The sequence below is a fragment of the Hemitrygon akajei genome, chromosome 3 (assembly GCF_048418815.1).
Source record: "Hemitrygon akajei chromosome 3, sHemAka1.3, whole genome shotgun sequence".
NCBI classification, from domain to species: domain Eukaryota; kingdom Metazoa; phylum Chordata; class Chondrichthyes; order Myliobatiformes; family Dasyatidae; genus Hemitrygon; species Hemitrygon akajei.
In genome coordinates, this window is record NC_133126.1 from 78,542,044 (window position 1) to 78,558,692 (window position 16,649).

Genomic DNA, 16,649 nt, shown 5'->3' on the forward strand with positions numbered 1-16,649 from the left:
GAAGTCCAAAATATATGTATAACTTCATTTTTTACTTTAAATGTAGCATACACCATATCACGTGGTTGCCGATGATGTATGTATTTCACATATTTTACGATGATGATGATGAAATTGACTCAGGCCTGAGAGGCCAGCATCAGGCATTTCCTCGCACAGACATGTCACAGTATTTTTCTTTATTTAATGAGGTCAAGTTGCAAACTCAACACTCAACCCGTTACAGTTGGAAAGCGTACTCTGGAATGGCCTGACTGGATTCGAACCTGGGAACCTCCATTCCAGAGTCCGGCGCTGATGTCACTGTGCCACCAGCTGACCATATTTTACACATAACCCATAATAAAGTACTTAAATATATGAGAATGCTTAAATCAAACAATGTATATACAATTTCACTCAAATACTGTTGAAATGTTAAATACACAACAGTCCCTGCCTTTATTCTTTCTACCAAAGTGAATGACAATGCACTTCCCTACATTATATTCAATCTGTCACTTTTTTGCCCACTCTCTCAATCTGCCTATGTCCTTCAACAGACTCCCTGCCTCCGCTTCTATTCATGCCAGTATCTTTCCTGCAAATACCATGGGTTCTTGTCTTGTTAAACAGCCTCAGGTGCAATTCCTTGTCAAAAGCCTTCTGAAAATTGAAATAAACAATATCCACTGACTCTCCCTTGTCTGTGCTGCCTATTATTTCCTCAAAGAACTCCAACAGATTTATAAGGTAAGATCTCCCATTAAGAAAACCAGGCTGACATCGGCCTATTTTATCTTGTGCCTCCAAATAGACTGAAATCTCAACTTTATTATTTGACTCCAACATCTATCCAAAACTGATGTCTGGGTAACTGCCCTATAATTTCTTTTTTCCTGCCTCCCTCCATACTTAAAGAGTGGAGTGGAATCTGTGATTTTCCATTTCTCCAGAACAATTTCAGAAACCAGTGATTCTTGAAAGATCATTACTAAGGCCTTCACAATCTCTTCAGTTATATTTTTCAGAACACTGGGGTGTAGTCCATCTGGTCCAGGTAGCTTATCTACCTTCAAACTTCTCAGTTTCCAAAGCACTTTCTCCTCAGTCATAGCATTGACACTCACTTCTGCCCTCTGACACTTACAATTTTCTGGCATACTGATAGTGCTTTCCATTGTGAAGTTCGATGAAAAGTACTTTGCCCCCATTACTACCACTCCAGGAGTTGTGGGATCTCCCAGTGGGCACCTATATTAATTCCACTTCCCATTCCCAATCCAACATATCAGTCCATGGCCTCCTCTACCATTGCGATGAGGCCACATTCAGGTTACCTTATATTCTGGCTGGGTAGCCTCCAACCTGATGGCATAAACATTAATTTCTCAAACTTCCAGTAATGATTCCCCCCCCCCTTCAGCATTCCCCATTCCCATTTCCCCCTCTCAATTTATCTTTTTACCTGCTCATCATCTCCCTCTGGTGCTCCTCCCCCTTTACTTTCTTCCATGGCCTTCTGTCCTCTCCTATCAGATTCCCCTCTTCTCTAGTCCTTTATCTCTTTCATCAATTGACTTCCCAGCTCTTTACTTCACTACTCTCTCCCTACCAGTTTCACCCATCACCTTGTGCTTCTTTCTCCCCTCCCCCCACCTTCTTACTCTGACTCCTCATCTTTTTTTCCAGACCTGATGAAGGGTCTCAGCCTGAAACCAACTGTGCTCTTTTCCATAGATGCTGCCCAGCCTGCTGTGTTCCTCCAGCATTTTGTCTGTGTTACTATCTCTCCAGTGTCATTTTCCAGCTGTGCAATACTCACTCTTGTCTCTCTTTTACTCTTTGTATATCTGAAAAAATCTTTTAGTATCCTCTTTAATATTACTGGTTCGCTTACCTTCATATTTCATTTTCCCTCACTAAATGGCTTTTGTACTTGCCTTCTGTTGGTTTTCAAAAGCTTGCTAATCTTCTGCCTTCGCACTTATTTTTATTATATCATATGCTCTCAGTTCTTCTTTTATGCTATCTTTGACTTCCCTTGTTTCTTCCTCCCTTTAGAATACTTCTTCATCTTTGGGATGCATCTATTCTCTGCCTTCCCAATTTCCCCCAGAAACTCCAGTGTTTGATGTCCTGCTATCATCCCTGGCTAGTGTCTCTATTCAATCAACTTTGGCCAGCTCCTCTATCAGGCCCCTAATTCCCTTTACTCTACTGTAATCCTGATACATCTGATTTTAACTTCTCCTTCTCAAGCTTCAGGGTAAATTCTATCGTATTATGATTACTGCCCTCTGAGAGTTCCTTTACCTGAAGCTCCATGATCAATATTGGGTCATACATAACACCCAGTCCAGAATTGCCGTTTCCCCAGTGGACACAACCAAAAGCTGCTCTAAAACATCTTGCAGATATTCGACAAATTCCCTCTCTTGGGATTCAGCACCAACCTGATTTTTCCAATCTACCTGCAAATTGAAATCCCCCATGATCATTGCAACATTGCCACTTTAATAGAAACTTAGAAACATAGAAAACCTACAGCACAATACAGATCCTTCAGCCCACAAAGTTGTGCCGAACATGCCCCTACCATGGAAATTACTAGGATTACCCATAGCCCTCTATTTTCCTAAGCTCCATGTACCTATCCAGAAGTCTCTTAAAAGACCCTATCGTATCTGCCTCCACCACCATGGCCGGCAGCCCATTCCACGCACTCATCGCTCTGAGTAGAAAACTTACCCCTGACATCTCCTCTGTACCTATACCCCAGCACCTTTTACCTGTGTCCTCTTGTGGCAACCATTTCAGCCCTGGGAAAAAGCCACTGACTATCCACATGATCAATGCCTCTCATCATCTTTTACACCTCTATCAGATCACCTCTCATCTTTCGTCGCTCCAAGGAGAAAAGGCCGAGTTCACTCAATCTGTTTTCATAAGGCATGCTCCCCAATCCAGGCAAATTCCTTGTAAATCTCCTCTGCACTCTTTCTATGGCTTCCACATCCTTCCTGTACTGAGGCGACCAGAACTGAGCACAGTATTCCAAGTGAGGTCTGACCAGGGTCCTATATAGCTGCAACATTACCTCTCGGCTCCTAAATTCAATTCCACGATTGATGAAGGCCAATACACCATACGCCTTCTTAAGCACAGAGTCAACTTGCATAGCTGCTTTGAACATCCTATGGACTTGGACCCCAAGATGCCCTCCGATCCTCCACATTGCCAAGAGTCTTACCATTAATACTATATTCTGCCATCATATTTGACCTACCAAAATGAACCACTTCACACTTATCTGGTTTTGAACTCCATCTGCCACTTCTCAGCCCAGTTTGGCATCCTATCAATGTCCCGTTGTAACCTCTGACTGTCCTCCACACTATCCACAACATCCCCAACCTTTGTGTCATTAGCAAACTTACTAACCCATCCCTCCACTTCCTCATCCAGGTCATTTATAAAAATCATGAAGAATAAGGGTCCCAGAACAGATCCCTGCGGCACACCACTGGTGACCGACCTCCATGCAGAATATGACCCATCTGCAACCACTCTTCACCTTCTGTGGGTAAGCCAGTTCTGGATCCACAAAGCAATGTCCCCTTGGATTCCATGCCTCCTTACTTTCTCAATAAGCCGTGCATGGGGTACCTTATCAAATGCCTTGCTGAAATCCATATACACTACATTTACTGTATCTACTTCACCAATGTGTCTAGTCACATCCTCAAAAAATTCAATTAGGCTCTTAAACCATGACCTGCCCTTGACAAAGCCATGCTGACTATTCTTAATAATATTATACCACTCCAAATGTTCATAAATCGTGCCTCTCAGGATCTTCTCCATTAACTTACCAACCACTGAAGTAAGACTCACTGGTCTATAATTTCCTGGGCTACCTCTACTCTCTTTCTTGAATAAAGGAACAACATTCACAACCCTCCAATCCTCCGGAACCTCTCCTATCCCCATTGATGATACAAAGATCATCACCAGAGGCTCAGCAATCTCCTCCCTCACCTCCTACAGTAGCCTGGGGAACCAGAGGCCTCAGTTTAAGAATAAGGGGTAGGTCATTTAGAACAGAGTTGAGGAAAAACTTTTTCACCCAGAGAGTTGTGGATCAATGGAATGATCAATGGAATGGATCAGTGGAGACCAATTCTCTGGATGCTTTCAAGAAAGAGGTAGATAGAGCTCTTAAAGATAGCGGAGTCAAGGGATATGGGGAGAAGGCAGAAACGGGGTACTGACTGTGGATGATCAGCCATGATCACATTGAATGGCGGTGCTGGCTCAAAGGGCCGAATGGCCTACTCCTGCACCTATTGTCTATTGTTTATTATCTCATCCAGTCCCGGCGACTTATCCAACTTGAAGCTTTCCAAAAGCTCCAGCACATCCTCTTTCTTAATATCTACATGTTCAAGCTTTTCAGTCTGCTGCAAGTCATCACTACCATCACCAAGATCCTTTTTGAAAAGTGAATACTGAAGCAAAGTATTCATTAAGTACCTCTGCTATTTCCTTCAGTTCTATACACACTTTCTCACTGTCATACTTGATAGGTCCTATTCTTTCATATCTTATCCTCTTGCTCTTCACATACTTGTAGAATGCCTTGGGATTTCCTTAATCCTGCCCACTAAGGCCTTCTGATGGCCCCTTCTGGCTCTCCTAATTTCCTTCTTAAGCTTGGTCCTGTTGGCCTTATAATCTTCTAGATCTCTAACATTACCTAGCTCTCGGATACTTCTGTAAGCTTTTCTTTTCTTCTTGACTGGATTTATTACAGCCTTTGTACACCACGGTTCCTGTACCCTACTATAACTTCCCTGTCTCATTGGAATGTACCCATGCAGAACTCCACACAAATATCCCCTGAACATTTGCCACATTTCTTCCGTACTTTTCCCTGAGAACATCTGTTTCCAATTTAAGCTTCTAATTTCCTGCCTGATAGCCTCATAATTCCCCTTAGTCCAATTAAATGCTTTTCTAACTTTTCTGTTCCTATCTCTCTCCAATGCTATTGTAAAGGAGATAGAATTATGATCACTATCTCCAAAATTCTCTCCCACTGAGACATCGGAACCTGACTGGGTTCATATCCCAATACCAAATCAAATACATCCTCTCCTCTTGTAGGCTTATCTACATATTGTGTCAAGAAGCCTTCCTGAACACACCTAACAAACTCCACCCCATCTAAACCCCTCGCTCTAGAGAGATGCCAATCGTTATTTGGGAAATTAAAATCTCCCATCATGGCAACTCTGTTATTATTACATGCATTTTCTGTCTTTCATTGTAATAAGTAGTCCACATCCTGGCTACTGTTCGGGAGCCTGTATATAACTCCCATCAGGGTCTTTTTACCCCTGTAGTTTCTTACTCTACGTTCAAGGATTCTCCAGCTTATAATCCTATGTCACCTCTTTCTAAGTATTTGATTTCATTTTTTACCAACATAGCTACATCACTGCCTCTGCCTACCTGCCTGACCTTTCAATACATTGTGTATTCTTGGATGTTAAGCTCTCAATTATGACCTTCTTTGAGTCACATCTCAGCGATGCCCACATCATACCTGCCAATTTCTAACTGCGCTAAAAGATCATCTACTTTATTCTGAAACTGTGTGCATTCAGATATAACACCTTCAGTGCTGTGTTCATCACCCTTTTCGATTTTGGCTGCCCGTTACACTTTAACTCATCTCTCTGACTGCTATTTTGCCTTATCATCTGTATGTCCTTCCTCACTGCTCACTGCATCTAGTTATATACCAAATGCCCCAACCTCAACCCTATCATCCCTGCCAAATTAGTTTAATCCCCCCCCCAACAGCTCTAGCATGAACTGAGTATGAATGCCTTTCTTTGATTGTTTCCACTGTATTTTTTTTCTGCATTGTAGTTATTTATCTGAAAGATTCATTTAAGGACCGACTATTGATGGCGCCAGTATCCCACCTCCTCTGTTTCTCATCCCTCCTCTCAAATTGGAAATGCATTACTTTTGATTTCAATCTAAAGAAACAGCTTCAGTGTCATGTCCAAAGTTCACTTCGTGATTTGTAAACATACAGAATATGAAGAAAGTGGGAACCTCTATTTACTCTTAGAAAATTTAGTCTAGGTTTTAGTATTTCCTATTCAACAAAAAGTGCAAGTTTATGAAGCTAATCCCATCTCAAAAAAGTTTCTGTTTACTCAAACCTGGTTGAAACTACCTGCAGACAGAAAAGTGAATGAATGATCAGGCTTACAAAGAAAGCTGTTAGCAAGTCATTCCTGGACCATTTATGTGCAAAGCAATGTAGCTTATTGTCAGCAAACAGTGAGAACTACAAAGGACTAATAAATCCTGTTCTTTCATTCAAGAGTCTAAAACAAGTTCTCTTTTAATATTTGGACATGTCAATATTCGTTATTTTTTCATTGCAAGCCAAGGCAAGCAAAGGTTAATGAAGATGTGGCTGCACTGGGTTGAATGTGGGGATTGCAGGGCACAGAAATAGTTAATCACCACACACACCAATTAGCATACTTGCATCAGCGTAAAATAATGAGTGAAAGCAACTAAGACTGAACAAGGTTAAATGGCACCTGCGGTTCCTCATAACAACATGAAAACACAAGTCATTGTTGTCAATATTTCTAAAGTTACTATTGCAAATCAGTTTTGATTGTTCTTTTTTAATGTATTACCAAATCAATAATATACTCCTGAGCTCTCAGTGTTGTTCAATGCATTTACACAGCAAATACAAAGCAGCAATTTACAATTGCATTACATGTTTTAACACAGTAAAATAATCCCAAGGCAATTCACAGAAAACAATATTTGACACAGATAAAGAAATAAATATCAGGGTGGTGACTCACAGCTATCACTAGCCTTTTATTTCCTCAGACTTGATGAATACTCTCTTGGCTGGTGTCCCATCTTAAACCTTCCGTAAACTGGAAATGATCCAAACTCTACTATCATGCACCAAACTCCATTCACCCTTCACTTCTGGTCTTGTGGAATAATAATAAGTCTTAATCCATCAAAATGTCAATTTTAAATTTATCATTTTCCTGCTGATAAATCACCCTAATTTGTAATGTGAGATAGTGGATCTCATTATGACAGAGAAGGTTGAGGTGCATGGGGAAATGTCCTCAGTATTCTGAATTGTTAAGTATATCCATATGGATAGTGAGTGAGGATTAGGAGCACTTTGATGACAATTTCCCTTGGAGAGGCAATGTAATGTTTACAATAGTGGTGTGAATGACTGAAGCAACCGATTCTCAGTGCAGAGTTTTCACAAACCTCAGTGTGACTGATGTACACAACCATAAATGGCACTGCAATAACAATTGTATTTAAAGCCTCTCTACTCCAAACCTCTTTGCCTGCAAATGGTCCCAGATCACTTTTTTTCAGCTATCAACGTCTGCATTGCACCCGTGGCTGACACTATATTTAGTCATACATACCCATCTGAGTTTTGAAACAGAAGGCTCGGGGTCCAGGCAAAATCTACGATTCTCCCTTGTCTAGAGCCTTGTTGCTTGCACCAATTCATTTTACTTTCAAATGAATTCACTACTTTTGTAAATAACTAGATACAAACGTCATACTAAGCAACTGCTCTGTTGATTATTTAGTTTTTCTGGAAGCTGCAAAATTTTGCTGCCCCAGAGATGGGGACATGGTTGGATACCAGTAGGCCTCCAAAGTCAGTAAATACATCGAGCAGAAGCAGAGCCCTGACTATGTGTGAATTCAAGGCCGAGTTAAAGTGCCCTTTTAAAAGTGGACAAGTTTGAATACCTGAACAAGTCCCTCTAGCTGTTGCTGATTCCCTCTCTTTTTCCATCTCAAACTTGCATGCTATCTAACTTTATTCTGCAAAGGAGAACATCCTGGGATGGTATCCTGTTGGCACCATCAGTGCAAGACAGACCGTGATGACGTAGATATGAAAGGATGGCAAAACGAGCCAGTGGAGAGAGCAGTTTAATGGCATCTCACTGAATAAAGTAGTCAGCATTCTCCACTTGCATTAACAAACATGTCCAACATCCTTCCTAGTCCTTCCACCCAATAAATTCAACACAGCTGATAATGCAGAATTATAAGACCATAAGGCACAGGAACAGAATCAGCCCTTCAGCCCATCTAATCTGCTTCGCTATTTCATCATGGCTGATCCATTTCCCTCTCAACCCTATTCTCCTTCCTTCTGCCCATAACCTTTCATACCATGAGAGCCAGTGGATGTGGTATATTTAGATTTTCAAAAGGTTTTTGACAAGGTCCCACACAGGAGATTAGTGTGCAAACTTAAAGCACACGGTAGTGGGGGTATGGTATTGATGTGGATAGAGAATTGGTTGGCAGACAGGAAGCAAAGAGTGGGAGTAAACGGGACCTTTTCAGAATGGCAGGCAGTGACTAGTGGGGTACCGCAAGGCTCAGTGCTGGGACCCCAGCTGTTTACAATATATATTAATGATTTAGACAAGGGAATTAAATGCAGCATCTCCAAGTTTGCGGATGACACGAAGCTGGGCAGCGGTGTTAACTGTGAGGAGGATGCTAAGAGGATGCAGGGTGACTTGGATAGGTTAGGTGAGTGGGTAAATTCATGGCAGATGCAATTTAATGTGGATAAATGTGAGGTTATCCACTTTGGTTGAAAGAACAGGAAAACAGATTATTATCTGAATGGTGGCTGATTAGGAAAAGGGGAGGTGCAACAAGACCTGGGTGTCATTGTACACCAGTCATTGAAGGTGGGCATGCAGGTACAGCAGGCAGTGAAAAAGGCAAATGGTATGTTGACATTCATAGCAAAAGGATTTGAGTACAGGAGCAGGGAGGTTCTACTGCAGTTGTACAAGGCCTTGGTGAGACCACACCTAGAATATTGTGTGCAGTTTTGGTCCCCTAATCTGAGGAAAGACATTCTTACCATAGAGGGAGTACAAAGAAGGTTCACCAGATTGATTCCTGGGATGGCAGGACTTTCATATGAAGAAAGACTGGATCGACTAGGCTTATACTCACTGGAATTTAGAAGATTGAGGGGGGATCTTATTGAAACATATAAAATTCTAAAGGGATTGGACAGGCTAGATGCAGGAAGATTGTTTCCAATGTTGGGGAAGTCCAGAACGAGGGGTCACAGTTTAAGGATAAAGGGGAAGCCTTTTAGGACCGAGATGAGGAAAAACTTCTTCACACAGAGAGTGGTGAATCTGTGGAATTTTCTGCCACAGGAAACAGTTGAGGCCAGTTCATTGGCTATATTTAAGAGGAAGTTAGATATGGCCCTTGTGGCTAAAGGGATCAGGGGGTATGGAAAGAAGGCAGGTTCAGGGTTCTGAGTTGGATGATCAGCCATGATCATACTGAATGGCGGTGCAGGCTCGAAGGGCTGAATGGCCTACTCCTGCACCTATTTTCTGTGTTTCTAATCAAGAACCTATTGACCTCTGCCCTAAATACACCCAACAGCCTGGCTTCAACAACAAATTCAATAGACTCACCACCCTCTGGCTAAAGAGATCCTTCCTCATCTCTGCACTAAATGTCAGTAAATTCTGAGGCTGTGGCCTCTGGTCCAAGTCTCCCCCACCATGGGCAACATCCTATCCACATCCACTGTATCTCAGACTTACAAGACTCCATAAGTTTCAATGAGATTCCCCAATACTTTTCTAAATTCCAGTGAGTAAAGACAAAGAGCCATCAATCACTCCTCATACGATAAGCCTTTCATTCCCAGAATCACTCTCATGAACCTCCTTTGAACCCTCTCCAACCCAAAACTGCTCACAATGCTCCAAGTCAGGCCTCATCAATGCCTTATAAGCCCTCAATGTTACTTCCTTGTGTTTGTATTCTAATTCTCTTGAAATGAATGGTAACATTGCATTTGCCTTCTTCACCACCAACTCAACCTGCAAAGTAACCTTTAGGGAATCCTGGACAAGTTCCTTTGCACCTCGAAATTTTGAATTTTCTTCCCGTTTAGAAAATAGACAATGCATTTATTCCTGCTACCACTATATGCATGACCATATATCGTATTCCATTTGCCATTTCTTTGCCCCTTCTCCTAATCTGTCTAGGTCCTTCTGCAGCCTCCCTAGTTCCTTAATGCTACCTCCCCCTTCACGTATCTTCATAGCATCTGCAAACTTGGCCACAAAGCAATCAATCCTGTAATCCAACTCATTGACGTATAATGTAAAAAAAAATTGGTCTCAGCACCAACCCCTGTGGAACACCACTAGTCACCACAGCCAATCACAAAAGGCTCCCACTCTTATTCCCACTCTTTGCCTTCTGCCAATCAGCCACTGTGCTATCCATGCTATTACATTTCCTGTAACACCATAGGTTCTTATCTTGTTTTAGCAGCCTCATGTGAGGCAAAGGACTTCTGAAAGTTCAAGTACATAATGTCCACAAATTTTCCTTTGTTTATCCTCAACAATCGAAGTCAGGCTAACTGGCCAAAAATTTCCTTTCTTCTGCCTCCTTCCCTTCTTGAAGAGTGGAAAGATATATGTAATTTATCAGTCCTCTGGAACTATTGCAGAACCTAGTAATCTTTGAAAGATCATTACTCATGCCTCCAATATCTTCAGCCACATCTTTTAGAACCCAGGGGTGTAGTCCATCTGGTTCAGGTGACATATCTACCTTCAGATCTTTTAAGTTTCCCAAGTTTCCCATTCTCCCTACTAACAGCACTGCACTCACTGCTGCCCCCTGATACTCGAACCTCTGGAATACTGATAGTGTCTTCCACAACAAAGAATTGTGCAAAATACTTATTCATTTCATCTGCCACTTCCTTGTCCCCTGTTCCTACCTCTCCAGCATCATTCCAGTTATCAGTAACAGAAGAAGGCATGAGGCACAAGAGCATATTTTACTGACTTACATCCCACACACTACATGGAACACAGCTCTGAGGTGATGGTACTTTACTTCTGTGATCTTCCCCCTCAGTTATAAGCTACTCCTTCACTTGCCCGAGGAATGGGGTGGAAAGCCCAATGGCTTAGATACAGGCTTGTGATCAATGAATTCTAGAAACCTAGGCAAGGGCAACTTTGTTCTGCAAGGAGGACACTATTTAAAGCCATTCTGGATGACGCCCGTCGAGCTCAGGGAGAGAAGTGTGAAGGTACTCCGAGTGCCAAAGGTGTGAACAGATCGTCAAATTGACCAGCCAACTTCTCTCTGAAACCAGAACAGTGAGTTATTGGAGCATGGATAAGTACTGTGTTCACAAAGTGCTTCCACTTTCAGGAATCACTGTGATTTACATGTTGTGAGAGATGTGTTCTGATCCCAGTTACACTCTTGTATGTACTGTCTCAGTCTGACTACAGCAGAATAGAAGGCAGCGATCAAAGCTCACATGGGCCCAGTAAAATCTTCCATGGAGTACGTTACTGACCTGTGGAAGGACAGGCAGGTACATCTGTCGTATGCTGCTTAGCTGTAGCTGCTTTTAGATGCCAGACATCCTGATAAATAAGAGAGGGACTGGATGTCAATAAGTGTCATCCAATCTGTTTAGTGAATGGCTGTCATGGTTGAAGAAATGGCAAGCTGTGGGGTTTAGGTGGAAAGTCTGCGGTAGTGTTAAATGTGTTGTGAGGGAGCACTGGAGCATTGAAATGTTTGCTTAATTTGCTGTTGACACAGTGCTCTGTGCTCCCACATTACAAGCACTAAGCACGGGTTAAATGTGACAGCCTTGGGGTCCACTAGTTAGGCCTCTGTACGACTGGTTCGCAAATGGGTAAGAAAAAGACATCAATTGAAAACAATCAGTCTGCTGTGAAAGGAGAAGGTTAGAAGAAAGGTTTTTAACTAGCGGGCTGGTTGGACTTTCGAAAACTCTGCCATTGAGAGTGCTAAAGGCAAAACTGATTGCTCCTTTATGGGGAAAGAGGATAAATATTTCATGCAAGTGAAGCTTTTGAACTGTGGGAACTAAGTGGTCATTCATATTAGTCTTGGATTGCTGAAGCAAAGTGATGCTACATACATGATCGTCTGAATGTTCCTCTTCTGTGCTGTAAAATTTGACAGTTCTCCGGTTCTATTATAGCCGGTAATCAGCATTCAGGCAAAGACCTAACTCAAATCTTTCCCCTTGATAGTAAAAAGGTAATTTTCTTTGTCATACCTACTGGCAAGAAGAATGCATTCAGAAAAGTGGATTTTCACATGTTGTGCAAGGTGCAATAAATATTTCTAACAAGCCAAGTTAGAGCACACACAACGCAAACCGAAATAAACCAATTTCATTCCTATACAACATCCTTCACACTAATAAAACATCACAAGGCACTGAGTACAATTACTTACAGAATGCAGAGAGTTAAGTACTGAAGCAAAGCCTAACTAAACACTTTTCTTGGGTAAATATTAAAAAGTTGACAGCAACAAAACCTCACTACCTTAGAATTTCAAGCTGATATGCTTTTGGCATAAAAAGTCATGCTGCAAAAAATTAGTTGTTCAAAATCTCTAGGCAACTAAATTGAAATAAACATTAAATGAAACAGTTGAAACACCCTGGTTTCCTTGGCTGTGTGTCCAGGGAAGACAGCCTCCAGCCCTGCCAAATTCATGAGACTGAGGCACACTCGATCCCAGTCCACACCCTGGTTTGTGTGAATGCTGTGTCATTTGCTACCCTGTTACAAGTTAATGCCACAAAATAACAGACAGTACACTGCATACGATTAAAGCAATTGTATTTATGGATCTTAGCTAAAGGGTTGGTAAAGAATAACTGATAGAAAAGGGCCCATTCTAATTAATCAGTCAAATGTGCACAAGTTGGAGCTTATCTTGAACTTCTCTGTCACTCGCGCTGGGCCCTCGGTCAACATGAAAGCACACACCACCTTCCGAACGTCGCGCGCAATCCATCTCAAACAAACGGGTCTCCCACCGGATCGCATCCCACGGCCGGTTCTCCCCAGCATCTTCTCTCTTCATCTCCTCTTGAACAAAAGCTCCAAGCCCAACCTTAGTTTCCCTCACCAGAGAAACCTCCCCTTAATTCGACCATCCTAATTGGATGGCACACATTCTCCTCATCTCTTATCTTCAACAGTAACCCAAACAAGCATGAAAACAGAACAGACTGCTCTTACAGAGCTGCCAAAATGAAATATATACAGCATAACAGTAAAACTGTGAACCAGGGCATTACACAGTGTTTTAATGGTACAGACAGAGACCTGTACTCATGCTTACATTATCTAACGGCTCTCCATGAGAAAGGATCCAACACTCTGGACTGTGAATCATCCCACAATTTCTTCACTGTAATTTTCATGAAAACAACATTTTGAACCAAACCTCCATGAGATTTTCATGTTTTTGCTGAATTTACACATTCATTATTTCCTCAACATACCACAGAATGTTATTGTTAACCTTGGTCATTTGTAACATGGTTCCCCTCTCAATGACATAATAAAAACACAGAGGAGACAGCAGCCCATCGCTCAATGGCATCCATGTCACTTTGTTCTCTCCACATTCCCATTAACCCCTGCCAGCTCATAACACTCGTTCGTACTTAAGGGGAAGTTTGCAACAGCCCAGCAATCTTCACACTTTGAAGTGTGAGAGGACACACATGTGGCCACAGGGATAGGACACAGACTCCACATGGACAGCAGCAGCGGTCACAGCTGAACCCAGGTACAGGTACTGTGAGGCAACAGATCTCCTGGCTCTGCCACTGTGCTACCTCAGTGATGCCTAATCTCCAGCACAACTCTACGATAAACCGGAACAGAAGCAAGTCACCTTTAATACGCTAAGTTGCGAGTCGCCCTCCATTTGAAAATTATGAGTGTGTATAAGAGTATGAGTATGGGGTTACATTAATTCAAAATTCACAGTACACCTATTATCTAAGCATGTATACTTTATACAACCTTCAGATTTGTCTGCTTATAGGCAGCTACAAAACAAAAAAACCCAACAGAACCTATTGAAACAAATGGAGACCATCAAACACTCAACATGCAGAGAAAATAAACTGTGCAAACAATAAAAGTAAACAAATAGCATTCAGAATTGAAGTTCACAAAAGTGAGTCCCCATTGTGATAGTTGCAGGCCACAGCCACAGTTCAGTGCAGAGGTGAGTAAATCTCACGGAACAGCAATTGAACCAGCCTCATCAGGTTGTGAACTGGTTGTTTTGGAGATCCCTATAATTTCAAATTCAATATTTTAATTTTTGAATCTTTTTTATTCAATCCTCTGTTTGTCTCATTGCAAACTTTCAAATCCTTCCTTATTCTGCTTCTCATTTTGACACTGATTTCGCTCTTTAGCTACTCTTTCTGCAATGCCATTGGATAAAGTGATACAATTATTGTCCTGTTCTTCACCAAAGCCCCAAAAGCTGTTACCTTTGCTATACCAACAACAGCTCACAGTTCCACCAACTTTTATGCAGAGAGAAAGTTGTAAACTCATAAATTAGACAAGTCTAAGAAACTGCTGTGACATGGATCTGAGTACAGTCGACTGCTGAAGTGTCTTGGCCCAAAACGTTGACTGTACTTTTTTCCATAGATGCTGCCTGGTCTGCTGAGCTCCTCCAGCATTTTGTGTGTGCTGCTCGGATTTCCAGCATCTGCATATTTTCTCTCGTTTATGACATGGATCTATCCTGTTACTGCAAAATCTGGCCCTTTTTTTTGTTATCATTATTTCTGTTAGCTCTGCTGCTGAATGACTATTTGAAATTATGGAAACTGGATTTAACATACAAACAGAAACATACAATGCTCCAGCTCCCCACAGGCCAAAACTAAAGGAAGTGAAAAGTATGCTTTTTCTGACATGACCACATCCACCACAGGACCTCTCCATTCTGCAGTTCACTAGAAAATCAAAATGTTCAGATCAAGCCAATGCAGAAACTGAATCTAATTTTTGTGCAGATATCAAAGCATGGGTTTGTCTATTGTTTATCCTTTGTACAAATTCCAAGTATGGTATGTCTTGTTATCAATGGCACCATCTCATAAAAAGAAGCAGAAGAGCATTTCTGTCTGAGCTAAGTATTCGACTACGATACCAATCAAACACCACAGCTGATCTGATTGATGCCTCAAAAGACAGCTACTCGTGACAAAGGGCCCATTGACTGCGGAAAATATTTTTGTGCACAGGAGAATCAGAACCACATAAGGTACCAAGTACCTGATCATTTCAATCAGAAAGGTGGAATGAGATCATTTGTTCATGCCACTATCTGCTGATTTACTGCTGTGTTATGTTGTATTTTAATTAAAGCAAATGGGAGCTCAGTCAGCAGTTTGGAATGGGAATCGGAGTTCACGTTGTGATTCCGGCCCATGATAAATATCACAAATACTTGTGATAAATATCATAAAAGGAAAACTCATCTTTCAGTGAGTTACAGAGTATGCTAATATCGATCACTATATAAGTATAGGGAATTAAGAAGTGAAGTGCATAAAAAGACATTCTTTTTACAAAAAGACAAGAATTAATATTTGAAACTCTAGCACCCCAGCTCAGTATCCAGTGAACAATTTCTTGCGTGAACAAGCCAGCTAATAGAACATAAAACATAAAACAGCACAGTACAGTGAAGGCCCTTTGGCCCACAATGTTGTGTTGCCCTTTTACCCTACTTTAAGATCAATCTAACCCTTCCTTCCTACACAGCCCTCCATTTTTCTGTTATCCATGTGCCTGTTAGAACTCAGTCCAGCAGGAAAATTGTTATAAATGGTGCAATTGCACAGCAGAAGGAAACCCTGTCTGCTAAGCAAAGGCTGAATGAAGCAAACTCAGTGGACACTGCAATAATGTACAATGAGCCACAGAGAGTGAATAAAATCCCACATTGATCTGAGAGCTTAATGATGGAAGAAGCAAGTTCCACTGCAAAGCTTCATATTCTAACAAATCCAGGAAGTCATATATATTCCTAACAGATCACATTACGCCCCATATGTTCACTTCACTGGAGCCAAACATTTTCAGAAGATAACAAAGCAAGTGTAACAAAATACAGCTGCCAAGATTCGCTGATCAGCATTATTTTAACATCAGCAATAAAGTAAATGGCTAACCACTAGCATTAAAAATAACAACAACAAGCAAATCTTATGTGTTAATAAAACTTCCTGGAATAAACCATTTTCCATTATGAGGCTCTTGGAAAAAAGGATGCAATTTCCCCCCATCATGGATAAGATTGAAATTTTACTGTAATTTTGCTCATTCAAATATAATTTAAAATTAAAATCATCTCTCATCAGCTAAAGGAAATAAAGTGCATGCAATGATTTGTGTGTGGTGTGATGCTCATGCAGAGAGTGAGGCATAGTTAGTGAAGATTATTAGTGGAAATGTTTAAATAATTGAGAAAGCCAGAAACTGGATCAGGGAACTGCAGGGCTGATCAAATACCCTGAAGGTTCAAGAGAAAAGAAAGAAATAAATGCTTTGCTCGTAGAAAAACAGAAGCAATAAGGGATAAACAACAAATAGGTTGAAAGTAGCTAAGGGCATTTGAAGCACTTCTCAGAAGAGGGAAAGAGAAAT

At 41.3% G+C, this 16,649-nt stretch overlaps 1 long non-coding RNA gene across 1 annotated transcript in view; it reads right to left on the reverse strand.

The window, feature by feature from the left end:
- LOC140723421 (uncharacterized) overlaps positions 1-13,057 on the reverse strand; it is a 64,587-nt gene extending 51,530 nt beyond the window's left edge. The window contains exon 1 of the long non-coding RNA XR_012097894.1: positions 12,992-13,057. This is a non-coding gene — a long non-coding RNA (uncharacterized lncRNA). The remainder of the gene's footprint in view (positions 1-12,991) is intronic.
- Between the last annotated feature and the right edge of the window lie 3,592 nt (positions 13,058-16,649).